At 37.0% G+C, this 17496-nt stretch overlaps 1 long non-coding RNA gene across 2 annotated transcripts in view; it reads left to right on the top strand.

Annotated features, from left to right (window-relative positions):
• The first annotated feature begins 530 nt into the window (after positions 1-530).
• The window catches only part of LOC102150217 (uncharacterized), a 34425-nt gene continuing 17459 nt past the window's right edge, over positions 531-17496 (top strand). Inside the window, exon 1 of one of the 2 annotated variants that reach the window (XR_011425157.1) lies at positions 531-938. This is a non-coding gene — a long non-coding RNA (uncharacterized lncRNA). The remainder of the gene's footprint in view (positions 939-17496) is intronic. The other variant, XR_001378340.3, reaches the window with a different exon arrangement.

Raw genomic sequence — 17496 nt, 5'->3', positions numbered from 1 at the left:
ATGAGGCCCAGCAGTGTCTTTTCCTCTTGTCACCAGTTTCAGATGTTCTATGAGTGTCCCCTGTGTGGGCTATTTCTCTCCTTCTGTTGTGGCAGGGTTGCACTTGCTGCAAGTGCCTGGGGAGGCTAGGCTGTCCCCTGGCCAGTAGGTTGTATTGTTCAGCTATGCATGGTTGCTATGGTCCCTTCAGTCACTTTATCAGGTGTGGGGGAGCCCAGTACAGTTTTCTATAAGGTCTAATAGTACATATCTGTTGCAGTTTTTCTGTTAAGAGACTAAGCCTCCAGTGTGGCTGGTTTCCAGGGTCAGGGGCTTATAATTGCTGTAGGCCTCTGGCCTGCAAGGTTCTTATTAGCTCTCTTGGGATTGTAGCTGAGTGGGGCCAGCCCCAGGCATTGGAACACCCAACTGTTTCAGGCTTTGGAAGGTGGGGCCAATCCCCTGTGTGTCTGAGAAGCACAAGTCTTCTGCAGCTGACAAGCCTCACTGCCCACAGGGCCACACATCCTGTCAACACAGTCCTGCCCCATGCACATGCCCTGACCCACTGAAGTGGCTCCTGTGACCAACTGCAGAGGCCCCTTACACGCCACCAATGCAGGCCCACCCCTCACGCTTGTCCTGTCCTGCCCAGGTGGACCCACTCACCCAGCTGCAGAGTTTCCAGGCACCCCACCTATGTCAGCCCACAAATTGGCCCAGGACTTGCTGTTAGATGGGGCTAGTCCCTAGAGCAGGCTGCCTTCCCTGGCTGAGCAGCCATGTGCTCTAGTGGGTGACATAGACCCCTGTGCTAACAGGCCAGGGGAAGACCTCCAATAGCATCTGCCAGTGTCTGTGTCAGCACTCCTGTACTAAGTCACAATAATGGCTGCCACCAATGTCTTAGTCCATGGGGAGGTCTCATCTCTCACCAAGATTCATCCAGAGCCTATCAGGTAAGTCTCTTTTCACCAAAGGACTGTGCACCTTTCTTTCTGGTGATTTTAGGTTACGTTCTGAAATGGATGTTTTGTATGTGGACCTTTTAAGAGCTGGCTTTTTCCCCCTTATGTCTGATAGCTTTTCTAGAGGCACTCCCCCTTGTAGTTAATAGCCATCAAAGCCAGATATTATGACACTTGTCTCAGTTGTGCTAAGTCCAAAAGCTACTTATTGTGGTAATGTTCCCCACCTCAGATCCCCCACTCTTCCAGGGAAGGTTTCATACCTTAAGATTGCTTTTGGCTGGCAGTGAGGTGCTGCAGCTAGAACGTTGCTTTTTTCTCTCCAGAAAGGAATTTCTTCCTCTTCCACCTGGGTCAGCACTGTCCCTTGTTGTGGGGGTTCTTTTTATCCAGTTTTCAGTTCTCTCTCAAGGGTAATTCTTCCAAGAGTAGTTGTAAATTTGTTGTGTCCGTGGTAGGAGGTGAGTTCAGAGTCATCCTACACTGCCATCTTGACACCATCCTAAGGTTTAATATTTGTTAATCAGCTCCTTTCTAAGGGATTGAAGATTAATTGGAGCTAACTCTCTAGCTAAAAGAAATAAATCTTGAGTTTCAAGCGACAATAACAGATGCATGGGATAATCTATTTTGACAGATAATTCTCCTGAGATCTTTCAAATTCACATTCTTTTATGTGGAGGGTTAGTTATCTTTCTTGTGTACAATACCCAGAAGACATTATCCAATATATATCTCTTTTGTATTTTCTGCTTTTCCTCCCTCTAGTTTCATCATCTATAGGAAGCTTTTTAAATTGGGGGGCAAAGCAGAAATTTAAAATTTAAATGGTTAGATATAGATATCTTGAAAATAACACCTTAGGAATCAATGGCTTAAGACAGCTGTTCAGGAAACTAGGGGAGAAAATACACTTTGTGTTCAAATATGTGTGGGAAAATTGTGGGGTTTAAATAGTTATTTTTGTTTCCTTCAGGAATGCTCATTTTTCATTTCCATGGTAAAGAGTCTTTTGAATTTATAGTATGTCTAATATATTATCTTTTTTTCCTCACCCCACAGAATGCCTATCAAGATATTGAAAATGTTTATCAGGGTTCTCATGAATTCTATGGCTATTTGTACTGCAGTCTTCCTTGTTGTTCTCTGTTGAGGAAAAACTTACCTAATCACAGAACCCAATTATTTTTACCAGCTTTAAACCCTTAAGTGCTTAGATAAAGTTCCATTATATTTCCCCTATTATCTGCCAGGGCGTTATGCTCAATGTCCTGAGAGATATGATGAAATACATTTAGTCCATCCATGACTGAAGAACATTTCTAGTCTGTGTTTTTTGTTGGCTGCAGTGTTGTAAGTGGGCTAAGTACACGTATTAAGGCAATTTCAGTAAATATAAATTTTGAACATATATAGCATCTGGTATTTAGGCATAAACAGATGGCTCAAGTGCAGATGTTTTCAGATATTGGCTACTGTTCCATTGCAGATCATAAATCATGGTTATATCCAAAGGCTCTTAAGCTAAAGAAGATGGATGTAAAGCTTCCTTTTCAATCAGCGAGGGCTTTAATGGTAAGAAGAAAGAACAACTAAATTTCTATTTATTTAACTAGCTAGTTCTCCCATATAATCTTGATTACATTCAAAAGGGGTATAAACGACAAGTTAGCAAATCAAATATATCCCTAAAAAAGATGGTGAATACACTCATAATAAACACTACTAACATATATTCTGAACTTTCTATGTGCCAATCACTTCTCTAAGTTATAGATATAGATATATAGATACATATTCCAGAGCTCACTGTGCTATAAATAGACAGACTGTGTAATGTGACTTCAAAAAAAAAAAAAACAGCTTACAAATCTTAAGTTGCATGTTTCGTTACATCTATATGTCCCTGTAGAGACCAGAACAAAGGATGGATGAATATTAGAGATATTCTGATGCATAGACAAACAGTAGCAAAACAGTGTCAAAGTTCTATTAAGACCTTCAGTTTTACAAGTGATTACACATGATTTATATAATGTGACATTATTTTTCAATTTTCATAGTACCCTGATGATCTCAGTGTTGTTTCCCATCTTACATTTCTAACCATTATAGCCTCAAATATCATAATGGCAGTTTAAGGATCTGGTAACATTAGATCTTTGGCACTCATAAGGTATATTTCCAAAAACTCTTATGAATACAAAGTCAAAGAGAGCACTCTAGGATTCTTGCAGAAATCATGTGTGCTGGCTAAGTGCTATTACCTCCTTAGCCCTTCCTTCACTTTCATTATGAGCATTGGTACTTCTATGAACTCATTATACCTGCCACACTAGAAAAGTTCAAGAAGGTTTCATTGTAATGCATATGCTGCACAGTAGGCTTGATTTAAGGACCAAGTGATTAAACTCTCAGTCAGTTTATGCCTGCATTACTAATTTCACAGTGTTGAAGTACACAATTGATGAAACCATGAATTTGTCTACTGGGAATAAGAATCTTAAGCATAGGTGGCATAAGTGGCAAACCGGCAGCCACAAGTATAAAACAAGGTCAAAGATGTGTTTTCCTTTGATTTCTTAATAATTTAAAAGCATTAATTTTGAGGTTTTGAATAAAAATCTAGATTTCTGATTTTTCATGAAAAATCAAGAGGTTGAGGCACATGGGTATGTTTTTCCATGGTTGGAGGTAAGTAAACTTTGCCCCTTTACTGTGACATTTAGTCTCCTATCACTCATTTTCCCCACCTGCCTGTGTTTAAGGTGACCTGCCTGTCTCTGTAGGATGTTTAAGGATGGTGACTAAGTATATTCTCACTATTGCATTAGGCTCCACTCCACCTTTAGTTCTGCCCTCTGAGTCTTGGTCCGATATGTGTGGCATTCTCATTATAAATTCACTTTCTCTCCCTTCCCTCCTCAACTATTGTCTCATGTTGTACCAGTCTATACGTGATAATCTCGCTGAAGCCCGCATGCTACTTCAGATGATAAAGAGCACGCAGTGATAGTCATAATACTGTTTCACATATTACAATTGAACTACTAGCTCCTCTTTTCTCATTGTTCATATCACTGACAACTTCCATGAAGGAGGAACTGACAGAACACAGAGTATTATCCTAACAGTTTATTTGCATTATTTTGATTTAGTTAATAGAAATTCTTGTGTTATCATCACCAAGGAATCTCAACATTGACGATGTGGTTTCACTGATGTGGATATTAAAATGCGTAAATGGAAAAGTGGCATCTATCTGAGGAGATTGGCTCTAAGATGAAGTATATCATGCTACCCAATATGACATCTGTACCAGAGGAAGAGTTAATTAATTCATCAACACAATAGGCTAGAAGAAAACCTATTGTGTTAACCGGTTTCATAAATGAAAATCAATGCCTTGTGACTCCCTACCATATCCTTGTGCCCAGGATCTTCATGTTGATGGAACAACAACTTTACATGCAGTGCTGCACATCACACGCAGAGCAATACTTTCATTCTTTATTACTTCGAACAAACCCAGAATCCTTCCTGCACTGCAGATCTTGGAAGCCATCTTTCCAAGAAAAAAAGAAAAACCCAACATTTCAAGAAAAAAATGGGAAGACTGTGCGCTTAACCCAGGTTCCAGACATTCTGTGTTAGAACTTGATGGCATTGTTTCCTTACATCCTCTCTTCCCTCATATAGATCAATGTCTTTAAGTAGTTACTTCACATGCACCTTGATGCTTATTTTATTACCTAGACACAAATCTATAGCAGGCAAAGAAGCAGCAGGACAAAGCACACTGTGAAAAATTAAGTTTTTTAAAGTAGTGTTGAGATAGCCCACATAGGTAGGTATGTAGGTATGGCTGGCCCTCAGCAATTATTTTAAGGAGGTATATATTCATCTATTGATCTGTCTATCTATCTACACATATATACATACTAATTGTGCTATACCTCTGGGGAAAAATGCATGGCTATCTTTCAGCAAATGATTTAAAGAAGTGTATAGCTAACCATATATTTTTTCCCCAAAGGAACAGCACAGTCCAAGGAGGGCACTGCTACTGAATTCAGAAGACCTAGTTTCACTGTTTAGTTATCATAGATCTTGGATTATTTTAATCTTAACAGAAGACAACATTAATAGCACTTCACAGAGCTGTAACCATCAAATAAGGATATAGAAATAAATGCCTCCATAAATCTCTAAATAATAATGCAAATGAATAGTTATTATTTAATTAATACCTTACCATTTGAGACCCTGGAGTTTTAGAGCACTTGTTCCCCACACCTACCCAAAACTCCTGCTACATACAGACTAAGTCAGACCATAGTCCTCTCCTGAGCATTTCACATTGACTTGTCTACCATGGAAGAAATGCATATTTCAACTTTTATTGTGCTAGGTAAACCCCAGGCTGATAAAGTAAATGACTTGGTGCTAAGAAAATGCTGGTACCTTGTTTTATCCTAAGTGAGATATAAGAATGAAAATAAGAATAAGAATGAGAATAAATAAGAGTAAAAAATAATTATGAGGTCAGAGTGCCTGCCCTCTGTCATCAATTTACATATCTATTATCTCCAATCCTCAAAACACTGTCAAGTAAGATTTATATCTTTGGCCAAAGACACATCAAAACTAATTGCTAGAGCAGTGTACAAGGTCAAATTTGTCATCCTCCAGTGCCTAGGGACTTTCTTCTATGTAACTGCCTCTGTAGTTTTGGAGACACAATGACTTAATTCAAGAGAGAATACTGAAGAGGATTTCACATAAAGTGGCTATTAGAAGAAGGCATTTAAGAATGTTCTCATGACACAGCACTAAGTGATCGTCTGCTTGGACAGCACAAAGGGCTGGGATAACACTCACACTGTATATTAATAAGCAAGCCATGGAGAATGTTTGAAGCAATTATTTAAATAATTCTAGAAGGAAACAAGCACCATCACATTTTGTAGTAGAATGATTTATACTAGCTTCTGCAATTGCATTAATAAAGGTTTATTTCTTGCTTATATCAAGTCTGAAGCAATTCAGATAGCCCTTCTTTTTCTTGTAGCTATGGCATCAGGATCAAATGGCCTTTGGCAGGGACAACTAGGAATAGAGCATGCACATCAGTTTTTAGTTGCATCAGTCCAGAAGTGACACAAGTCATCTCCTCTATTGGCTGAAAGTCTATTGGCCAGATCTAGTTAAATGGGCCAAACTAATTACAAGAGAGACTAGAAAATTTTAATATGCATATGGATATTTTGTGTGTATTACATTCTTCAACTACACTTTTGTTTCTGTTTAGGTTTATACTTCATGAAGAAATATGCTTATACCAAATCACATGAATAACTGGATCATTTATTATCTCAAAGCCAAAATCTATTTATTGTCATTATAGATACTGAAGTTTGTGTAATCTCCTCACAAACGAGAAACTTAGGACCTAGATATCACTTACAGGGCTTAATTTTTCGTAAGCCATTAAACCATCAGAATACAATGCAGATCAATATGGTGGCTACATTGAGGCAACAACATAACTTGGAGTTTCCTGGGATTCAGATTTATAGTTACATTATCTGCTTATTATCAATGCAACCATACTATAGAAACCATTCAATTCTACCACATGGTTGTTTCTAATAGGGTACCTTAGTATCAAAAAGTGAGATCTGAATGTCCCAAGGTTTTATTGATTACAAATTATCAGGAGGCAGCCTTGATGGCCTAGTGGTTAAAATTCAGCACTCTCACTGCTTCGGCAGCCCAGGTTCATTTCTCAGTTGTGGAATCACACCACCTGTCTGTCAGTTGCCATGCTATGGTAGCAGCTCACATAGAAGAACTAGAAGGACTTACAACTAGCATATACAACCATGCACTGGGGCTTTGGGGAGGAAAGAAAAAGAGGAAGATTGGCAACAGGTGTTAGCTCAGGGTGAATCTTTCCTTGTCAAAAAAAAAAAAAAATTTATCAGGATTGAATTCAGACTATAACAAACAAATTCAATTATATTTCATATACATGACAAAACCTCACTTAAGAGAATGCGGAAAAAGTACTTTACCATAAGTAATTTTGGGTAACAGTTTGGCTTGGATACTATAAGGAAAAAGATTACAAGAACTGTACATTGCTCTATATTCTTACTGGTAAATTTGTTTCCCATAGGACATGGGTTAACAATTGGAAACCAATGTATATGCATACTAAGGTTGAACAAATAAGTAAATAAACTGTAGGTAATAGGAGCCAGATTTCTCACAGTTGGAGAAATAAATAAGTAAATAATAAATAAATAAATAAATAAATGCAAGAGAATAGGAGGAAGCCTAGAGTGAACTCTGTGGGGCTTGATGAGAGTTAGAGACATCAGTATGAACTCTTGTCTTTAAAAATATACAACATTCATATAGGTAGAGCAGAAATAAAATGCATATGTATATATACACAGGTTATATACAACACATAGATGTATTTCCTGGCTTGGTCCCCTGATTGGATCTAGGAGCTGTGAAACTCCAGTGGCAACAAGCACACCTAGAACCTAGATCTTGGTTCCTAAATATAATTCATAATAGAAGAAACCAGTGCTTCTTGGAGAAATAGTTCATTCTAGGGTAAAATGGCTGATTATAGGGGCAAGGTATAAACAAGAAGAGTCTGAGGCATCTTGTAGTGCCAAAACTACAGACATGCTTAATATTTTTAAAAAGTAGGGGGATGAGGGCATGTTAAAGGAGACAAGAACCAACCTGAAAGAGTTCTCAATGGCCAAAAATGAAACAAGTTGAGCTTGCTGTGTAGTGAGAATACTTAATATCTACTCTCTTTGGAGCTTTGAAGTATGTAATACAGTATTGTTAACTATAGTCACCATGTTGTAGGTTAGATCCTCAGAACTTATTCATCTTAGAACTGGAAGTTTGTACCCTTTGATCAACATCTCTCCATTTCCTCCAGCCCCTGGCCCCTGGCAATCACCATTCTATTCTCTGTTTCTGAGTTGGGCTTTTTTTTAGATTCCACATATAAGTGAGATTATGCAGTATTTGCCTTTCTCTGTCTGACTTATTTCACATAGCATAATGTCCCCAAGGTCCCTCATGTTGTCACAAAAGGCAGGATTTCTTTCTTCCTCGTGGCTGAATAATATTCTATTATACATATATGCCACACCTTCCTTATCTGTTCCTTGATTAGACAAATACTTAAGTTGTTTCCATATCTTGGCTATTGTGAATAATGCTGCAATGAACATGGGAGTACAGATTTCTCTTTGAGAACCTGATTCCATTTCCTTTGGTTAAATACCCAGAAGTGGAATTGCTGGATCATGTGGTAGTTCTATTTTTAATTTTTTGAGAAACTGACAGTTTTCCATACTGGTTGAACCATTTACATTAGCACCAATAGTTCACAACCGTTCCCTTTTCTCCACATTCTCACCAACACTTGTTATATCTTGTCTTTTTGATAACAGTCATTCTAACAGGTGTGAGGTGATATCTTATTGTGGTTTTGATTTTCATTTCCCTGATGATTAGTGATATTGAGCATCCTTCATGTACATATTGGCCATTTGTATGTCTTCTTTGGAAAAATGTCTATTAGGTTCTTTGCCCATTTTTTAATCAAATTGTTTGAGGGTTTTGGCCATTGAGTTACATATTTTGATTATTAACCCTTTATCAGATATATAGTTTTCAAATATTTTCTCCCATTCAGTAGGTTGCCGACTGTTTCTCTTTGTTGTTCAATACAAAAGAAATTAAGCAAAGCCTAAAATGTGATTTTCTAAGAAATGTAATTAATAATGTAAAATTCTCCCCTTATGTGTAGTGAAATAGAATAGTAGAAAATCTATACTTGTCAAGAAGTAACTGAAATTGGTATTGGTGATATTGGTTGAGGGCGCTGTGATATTGTGATTTATAATAAGAAATATATAATTGGTCTTCATTCCATTTCTGGCACAGAGTTCCCAAAACTCTTGGAATTTCCTATGTGATGAGAACCACAAAGGTGTCTTTTGCTATGTTTATGAAGTAGCTTTTGGAATTCAACTAAGGATGGGGGCTGGTTGCCAGTGAAGCCAACCATGTTATTAGAGGATTGTAACTTTCAGTACCATAGTCCAACCTCCTGGGAAAGGAGAGGGGCTAGAGATTAAGTTCAATCACCAGTGGCCAATGGTTTAATCCATCATGCCTATGTAATGAAGCCTCTGTAAAACCCCAAAAAGGGCAGGGTTGGAGAGTTTCTGGGTTGGTGAACCTGTGGAGATTTGGAGAGAGTGGCGCTCAGAGAGGGCAAGGAAGTTCTGTACCCTTTTCCCATTCTTTGCCCTATGCATCTCTTCCACCTGACTGTTCCTGAGTTATATATTCTTTTATAACAAACCAGTGGTCTAGTAAGTAAAATGTTTCTCTAAGTTCTGTGAGCTGCTCTAGCACATTAGTTCAACCCAAAGATGGAGAGGGTCATGGGAAGCCCTGATTTATAGTTGGTTGGTCAGAAGTACAGGTAACAGTCTGGACTTACAACTAGTGTCTGAAGTCCAAGGAGAGGGTCATGGGAACCCCTATCTATAGTGGGTCAGTCAGAAAAGCCCAGGTGACAATCTGGGCTTGTGACTGGCTTCTGAAATGTGGTGGGGTTTTAGGGGGGTAGTCCTGTAGGACTGAACACTTAACCTGCAGTATCTGACACTATCTCTGGATAGATAATGTCAGGATTGAGTTGAATTGTAGGACACCCTGCTAGCGTCTGGAGAACTGCTTGTTGGTGGAGGGAACCACCCCCTTGTTGAAATTGGGTTCAAGAATCCCAAAGAGGTCTACTCTAATGACCTCTGTAAAGATCTTATCTGCAAAGAAGTTCACAGTTTAAGGTATTGGGGGTTAGGACCTCAACATATGAACTTTGGGGTAACACAATTCAATTCATGACACCTACCCATGTGCATTACACCATCAAAGATTTTCTCTTATCCTCATCTTTATACATGCACACATACACACACACTATTTAGGCTATTTCAGGAGACGATAAGTGAGCACAAAATCAAAGTGGGACAGACAATGTATTGTCATGTATTCTCCTCCTTAACATTTGCTTTAAGAAACCATCAGCCTGAAAAGTTGGGTAAAAAAGAAATCTCTGAAAACTTATGAAATGCATTAGACCAGAAAGCAACAGAAGTCTCTGTCTAAGGGAGCATAATTCTGTTTGATTATGTCATTAGATTTTACCAAAGACAGATTTAGAAACAAAAATCTACCACTTTCCATTCTGGCAGTGACTCAGCATACTATCATTTATAATAAAGGCAAATTCCCTACTAATTCCATATATTATACATGGTCACACAAATCCAAAAGCAAAGTTTGTCTTCCTATTTCAGTATAATAAAAATTCATTTCCATCTGTGCCCCAGCAAGGCAGAGTTTTCACTGTTTTTATGCTAAGTTTTGACAGTACTTATACTGGGGATCAATGGATAAAATAACGCAGTGCCATATGATCTTCATATATTTCATAGATAGAAATATCAATTTTAGTGCAATGGAAAGGAAGAACTCTTGAAAACAAATGCAGGAAGGGAAATACACATATGCAAAAGCATATTGGATACTACTGTATTTAAAATATTCTGCACATCTGTTATTAATCTTTCTCTGCTATGCAAAAAATAATTATATTCGCTACCGAAAAATAAGGAAAACATAGTGTGAGAGTCCACAGGGATGTTGTAATATTCCATCAATATTCAGGCCAGCTAGGCCAGTTTCACTGGCTTTGGGAAAGGCAAAACTTTATAATGCCTACAGTGAGTGTGGTGCTGTTTGTCTAAGAAATGATCTATTAGTGGGGTGAGATAAATAAACATGCAAACAACAGAGCATATAATCCATTTATAATCCTAAGGCCAGGGCTGCTATATACTAATACTTCCAAGAAACTTGGCGAAGAATCAACAATATAATAGCTCCCTGCTCCCAAAGTATCTGAGCTATTACAGCACACAGATCTCAGGATTATGGAAATATCTTTAATGTAGTTCTTATTAGAGATAAATGATGTATATTAAAAAAAAAAGCTATATTCTGGTAGAAAATTAAACTTCAATGAGAAACTCTAATTTCTGATTTATTTTTCAATTTTGGAGTGCAAATATGCTGATAGAAATAACTGATAGAAAGTCTATCAAAAAAAGTAACATGCATACAGTACTTTTCCAGCTCCCAGAATTTCAAGTCAGACTTTTATGCCTTTCAAGACACTTATAATACTAAGGACATCTTGAAACCTTCACATTTCTTAAATGTGTAACCTGATCCTTTGTGCACACAGGACATGCTGAATGTGTTTTGCAGCATGCGATTTTGCAGGTGCAAGTTCATTGGGAATTTTTGCTAGCAAAACAAAAATCACAAAATCACGGTGCTACAAATATCCTCAAATTTAAAATTGCTCAATTTGGACTTTCTTTTTCCTTTAAAGCAGCTTGTTGCTTCCGGGAAGATTATACACCTACTGGATGCCATTTGTAAAGAAGCTTCATAATCGTATCTGTCTTCATTCCTTTTCTCCTGTGACAAAGATTCTCTCCTTGACCAAATTCTAATCAGACTCTTCTGAGCTCTTTTACAACTAGGACTCAGTGTTTTCACTTCTGCGTTCACCTCCATATTGCCCAATTTTAGCAAGAGTCCTGCTAAAACAGTTTAACCAAAATCCCCTTTGTTTATCCCCTTTGGTTACCAAAATCCCTTTGCTATCTGATCAGATTTCTCCTCCTCCCCCATTCTCCAGGATCATAATGGCCTGCCCTCAGCAAGAATCCTGTTTGGTCTGTTTAGCCAGAATCCCTCCCTCTCATCCCTCATGTTTCCTCTTAATTAATTTTCTATCCACTGCACATCCCACCCCCTACCCCCCCGATCCTTAGCTGTAAATCCCCACTTTTACTTGTTGTAGTCAGAGTTGAGCCCAATCTCTCTCCCCTACTGCAAAACCCCATTACAGAGGTTCCTACACTTATCCTGATAGTGCCCCTGAAGGTAGTCTGCCTTATCGTCCGTAACAAATCTCAATAATAATATTTTTCTTTAACTCTTCTTCCTTTCCTTCCTTCCTTCCATCTGGCCTTCATTCAATCTTCCCTTCCTTCCTCTCTTGTTCTCTTCTGTTCTGTCTTCTTTCTTTCATTGTAATTTTTAAAAAGTGTTTATTAAAGATTAATTTTCCAGGTACCACGTGTTACTATGGGAGACAGGTTTTTGTTTTTTGGGTGAAAAATTTCCAAATTGATGTAGCAGATTTACCAGATCATGGAACTACTGGTAGAGGAAAAAGTCTTATTAGGGAGATGGATTGGACTAATATTAGGGGGCCAGAATTTGATTAATGTGACCTAAAATATATTATTCCAAAGAAAGAAGTATGTGTAAATTCACAAATTGATTTCTAAGTTATTTATTCAATATGGCAAGACAACAAACATAAATCCATGGTTTATTTGAGTACGATTTAGTCTAATTTCAAGGTTAAATGCTTCTCTAGAAAATTAGAAAAAATAACATTTAGCAAAACCTACAAATGCTCTCCTGTGAAGCTATAGTGTCTTAGAAACTTAAAGAGGGAAAGGACTTCATGAGTCATCTATCTAGTCAAAACTTCAGTCTAAACAGGAAGGAAATCAATCATTTTATGTTTTCAAAAAGTAGCTACTATTTGATGTGCAAGATATAGGGTCCAAGGTGTGGTATAAACATGGAACCAACTGATTACACAAAGGTGATATATCACTTTCTCTGAGTAGGAACAATGAAGGTCTTTTTCAGCATAAAATAGTACATGATGATTACCAAATAATAATAGAGACAAGAAGTATTGAATTTAAAGGAAGATGGAGTCCATATGGGTCAAGCTGTCAGCGAGTTAAAGGTAGGGTTCCAGTTACAATTTTAAGAATCGCTAAGATTTTGTTCATAATCCAAACTAAAATATATTTTAGGCTAATTAAAAGTATTCTTATTAGCATAAGAAACATATGTATTGGTTTCTACCCCTCCACCCTGCCTTCTGACACAGAGCTCCTAAAAACTCATAAATTCCTAAGTGATAAGACAACTAGAAACATCTTTTCTAATGAGGTGATTCTAAGTGGGCTCCTGGATGGGGGCTGGTCACCATAAAGACCAAGCCATAATTAGAAGCTTGGAATTTTCAGCACCAGACACCCCTTCCCCCCGACTTCTCTAGAAAGGGGAGAGGGCTGGAAATGGAGTTAATGTTCAATCATGCCTACACGATGCCGCCTCCATAAAAATCCCAACAGTGTGGGATTTGGGGAGCTTACAGGTTGCTGAGCACATACACAGGTGATGCATCCCAACTCCAATGGGACAGAAGCTCCTGCGCTGGGGACCCTCCCAGACCTCACCCTATGTACGTCTCCATCTGGCTGATCATTTGTATCCTTTATCATATCTTTTACTAAACTGCTAAACATAAACACTTATGTTTCCTGAGTTCTGTGAACTCTTCTAGCAAAGAATCGAATCCAAGGGAAAGGAGACGAGGTCCTGGGAACCTTCCATCTGTGGCCAAGTCAGACAAAGTTGTGGGCAATCTAGGGACCTACTACTTGTGATTGACACCTGAAGTGGGGGGTAGTCTTCTGGGACTGAGCTCTTAAACTGTGCGATCTGACACTATCTCCATGTAGATAGTGTCAGAATTGAGTTAAATTGTAGGACATCAAGTTGGTGCCACAGAATTGCTCACTTGTGGGGAAAAAACCCACACCTGGTGTCAGAAGTGTTGTGAGTGTGGTAGTAGTGTGAGAGTAAATGAGAAACACGGGAGGAGAAGCGAGTTTTCCTGCTCAGTATACAAAGTAAGGGTATCTTCTCCTATTATTCAGTTCCTCCCCAAAGCCAAACAAACTAAGACATTTGGCTCCCATATTTCCATTATCTCCATCATCCTTCTTATCACAATAAATTGCTCTCTCAAAGCAATCTAGAGTGTTTGGCTTTGTCACATTTTTCTGTGACAAACATGTACTCTATTCATATAGAGTTTAATTATTATTATGCTTTAGATTGATTCAAGGTAGGTTACATGATAGAAAAATGAACCTTAGTAGAATTAAAAATATGCTGAAATATTTTTATAGAATATACATTTGTTTTTATGTCATTGACTTGAGAGGAATCCTCTATCCATGATTCTTTTATTGAGTATGATTTTCTGTAAGATACTCTTTTTTTCATGACGCCTTTAAGAATAGAATATATCAGCATGCAAAAATATACTTCCATATAGCAGACCAGTATTTTTTTATGTAAACTGGACATTTGTAGTTTCCTGTTGCCAAAAAAAAGTCTATATTGGACAGTTATTAAGCATTTAATAAATAGCTGATGAACAAAATTGAATATCCTTGTTAAAAAAAATTCAAGGAAATGAAAAGAGTTGTTCCTTTCCAGCGACTGTTTATTTATCTGTTGAATATTCCACATAAATCCCAAACAATCCTGCCACCTGGGTCCTAACATAAAGTAAAAGAGTTTCACAAAATATATTAAGGGATAAATAGTGGGGGCTACAAGTTAAAGCTCATGTTTGCTAAGTAGCACTGTCATATTTCTTTGGCTCCACATTTTGATTTCTTTCAGTTCTGTAACCAGAGATCCAAACTTTGTTCTCCAATCTCTCAATCACTTCCATTTACCTTACCATATTTCACCTTGAAGCCAAATTTAATAACCAAGCCTTAAAACCTGAAAGCTAGGGCAGGCCTTATCTTTAGCAACATGAATAATGTCACAATTCCCAAAAAAGAAAATGCCTTCAACTCATAAAGCAAGATTAAATTATATATTTACTTCAGGTTCTGGGCATAGAAAAAGTCAATGGGCTGTTTCAAATCATCTTTATTAGCCACGCTATAAAGATGTCATCCAGTACCATGTATTGTTGATATCTTTATTGTTTTCTTTTCATACTGTGATCAATAACAGTAGTCTGAAATTTCCTGCCAGTTACTTGGTCATCTTGTAACCTTATTGGATGACATCGAAAACTCAAGAAGATTTGCAATTGAAACATTATATACAGCAAAGCATCCTTTAGATGCTGAGCTAATAGAGTGCTCTTCTTGATTTACTAATGAGATAAAGTCAGTGGAAGAATAATAGCAAATATGCACTCAGAGTGTATTTCCACAGCTTTCCTTTTCCTTTGGCTCTTCATTTTATTACTGAATTGGATGGCAAATCTAAATAACCTTGGAGCCTGCATCAGCAATTCTATAGCTGCTCAAAATACATGTTGTCCTGGTATTATTTTATTTTTGATCATAACCTTTTTTAGTTTCTGAAGTAAATTTGAGGTTATCTCACTGTTGATCATTCAAAATACCTGAATCTTCCTGAAAGGAGAGAGTGTCCTAGAAACATCAGGGTCAGATCACAAAGCACACAGATGAGCAAGAGTTTCCCAGGCCGGTCATAATTTATTACCTTCAAAAGTATTGTGTCTTATTAAGACACTGTTGGTTACATTTTGGAGAAACATACCAAAGCTGATTTAAACAAAAACCATGAGTGTTATTAGGTGAACAGAGAGGTATCTTCTGGAATCCAAGGACAGGGATGATTCATTCCCCTAGGTAGATTGAATCTAGCTGGAAAGTAATCAGAAATGTTAGATGTACTTTTTGGGTTTTTTCTTTCTACACATTCTTGCTGCACACTGGCTTCTCCTGCTTCTTGGTGATCTTAGCAAAACTTTGCCACGACATCACTCCAGAGTTTATGTAGCTTAGTTGTAAACACGCATAGCGACCAAGTGGTTGACTTTGAATCCTGATTTTAAATGTCACAATGTAAATGCTCTTTATTATGAATATATTTGCCTTTTCAAAATCATCCGGTTTAACTTTTCTGAAGGCAACTTATTTAGAGATTTTCATCTTATGATATTCAGGGATTCAGCATTTTGATTCATGTAATTTTAAAATAGTAAAACAAATGTAAAGAAAATGTGACTGAAATATTTGAATTAGCTCTAGTTTGATGAGCAAAGTGCTTGAATAATGTGCATATTTAACATACCAATATTTATTTGTATATTCATTTCTGGTTTTACATATATTTGTAAATATTTATATATTCAGAAAAATGTAAAAATAAAGTATATTGAATGCAGGATTGTGGCCATGTAAATGAATGTTAAACTATGAACAATTGGATTTAAAAAAATGATAAAGGTACATTGAGTTTGTTTTGGTAAGAATATGTGACCATTAATCTCTTCAGAAACATAGTACTAAAATATCCTTTGTAAACATGGCATTTATTTGTTACCCTCATTACTATGTAACTCAAATGACATTTATCCTTGAATACAATTCTACACATTTGAACAAAGATATAGTTATTCCCCCAACATTAACATAATTTGTATAATTTTAAAATGTTTTGTAATTAATGCTTTTGAAGTCCCAAGTTCTATACACAGAAGAGTGTTAGACATTCATCTATTGATCCAGAAACTCTCATGAATTAGTATATTTTCTTAATAATCAATGCAAAAGAAGTCATGGATTATAGCTGTAAAATTATAGAAAGAAAGATTTGGAGATAAACCATATTTGCAACTGGTTGATGTTTTAGCATTTGCTAATTTACAAAACATACTTAGGTGGTTCAATAGTAATCTTAATACAGAGAAAATCAAAGTTCAAGATCCTTCGCAATTAAAATGTTAATCATGTTACTTCAGGCAATCTAATTATTGTGAAGAAAACAGGACATCTGCATACAGAAGTCCTGAGAAGACCCTAAGCATTCACCTCTGGCTGATCTCTAGGCTCAATGCCAGCAGAAAATGAAGCCTAAGATGGAATTTTACTGGGCTTGGCTAAGTATTGAAGGGCTGTCCCAACATAGGGCCAATCTGCCAAGACTGGCAGAGTGTTTTCTTATCTTCCTTTTAATTTTTTCCTATAGATATTTAAAGAAATCTATGTCCAACTTCTTTTTTTTATATTCTTCTCTCTCTCTCTCTTTCTCTCCCTCTTCCTTTCTCTTTCTCCCTCTTCTCTCTTGGCTACTGGAATCCAAAAAATCTGTGAAAACACTAGCTGAACACAAGCTGAAAGAACAGATAATTCAGAGACCACATATGAGAAAGAATACAGACTTAAAAAATACTATATGAAAGTCAATTAACAATGAAACAGCCACAGCCAATAGCAATCAACAAAAACAAATACTGAAGAAGGGAAAATACAATTTCTAGAGTCACCATATTATAATATTCAAAAGTTTAGTTTTAAACAAAAGAATATGAATTATGCAAAACATGAAGAATGTATGGCCCATTCACAGAAGAAAGTAACACAAACTGTTCCTGGAAAAGGACAGATTGGGATTACTAGACAAAGACTTTATATCAACTGTGTTAAGGAAACCATAGATAAAGATGTATAGGCAACAGACGAAAAGTGTATGAACAAAT

Source organism: Equus caballus, chromosome 14 (assembly GCF_041296265.1).
Source record: "Equus caballus isolate H_3958 breed thoroughbred chromosome 14, TB-T2T, whole genome shotgun sequence".
Classification (NCBI taxonomy): Eukaryota; Metazoa; Chordata; class Mammalia; order Perissodactyla; family Equidae; genus Equus; species Equus caballus.
Note: the sequence above shows the minus strand (reverse complement) of the source record. Positions and strands in the feature narration are given on the sequence as shown.